Source organism: Puma concolor, chromosome B1 (genome assembly GCF_028749965.1).
Source record: "Puma concolor isolate L17-30 chromosome B1, mPumCon1.1.hap2, whole genome shotgun sequence".
Lineage (NCBI taxonomy): Eukaryota > Metazoa > Chordata > Mammalia > Carnivora > Felidae > Puma > Puma concolor.
In genome coordinates, this window is record NC_141670.1 from 119,605,047 (window position 1) to 119,606,200 (window position 1,154).

The following is a 1,154-nucleotide window of genomic DNA, read 5'->3' on the forward strand; positions in this document are numbered from 1 at the left end:
CACTTCCATTTTTTGTTAATCAAATCAAATTTTATTGAACTCGGAAAAGAAAAAGGACATTTAGATGTGAACTATATTGTGTTTTTGTAGGAGTCAGTTTATATAAAGTACTTGAAGAAACCTTGCAAATGATGTACTTTTCATGTGGTAGAGTTGTAGACATATTTCTTATAGCAAAATGGATTAAAATTAAAGGGCTAAAACCTGAAATGAGGACACGCTTACCAGCATGCCAGTTGCTTAGGTTTAGAAATAGTACCACTAAGTGCAGAGCAGCTTGAAGAAATCTAGTTACTTAAATTAGGATGCACCAGTAGACTTTAAGATTTTAGTTTTTTTTTTCTATTAAAGAATGTTTAAGTGAAGGTAGAAAATGAATTTTACCATAAAACTAGCTTTAAGTTTACTTTCATTCTGAAAGCGTACCAGCCAGTTGCACTAATCTGTCCTGCCGACCAAAATGTGCTTGAGTTTTTATTCTGTTATGGCCAGATATTTGTTCCATGTAATTCTAAACCTCTAAGTTTGGCAATGGGGAAGACAAGGAACACATGAAACTACTGATTCCTTCAAAAAAATATGTTGAATACCTATCAGGTGTTGATGACTTTTAGGTGTTATGGGTGATAGATAAGAGACATAGTTTCTACCCTCAAGGCATCTTGGGGAGGACTTACATTTCCTATATGGAAAATAGAAGAGATGGTAATATATTACACTTGCCATGTAAAAATGCTGTACTAGATCAGAAGAGGAAAAGCTCAACTGAAATAGGAAATGAGATAGAGAAGCCTCAGAGAAAGTAGCATTAAAATCACCTTTAAAGAATGAACTGAGGGGTGCCTGAGTGACTCAGTTGGTTAAGTGTGTCTGACTCCAGCTCAGGTCATGTGTTCATGAGTTTGAACCCCGCACTGGGGCTCTCTGCTGTCAGCATGGAACCCGTTTCAGATCCTCTGTCTCCCTCTCTTTCTGCCCCTCTCTAGCTCATGTTCTCTCTCCCAAAAATACATAAGCATTTTTTAAAAAAATAATTAACTGGGGGCGCCTGGGTGGCTCAGTCGGTTGAGCGTCTGACTTCGGCTCATGTCATGATCTCTCAGTCCGTGAGTTCGAGCCCCGCATCGGGCTCTGTGCTGACAGCTCAGAGCCTA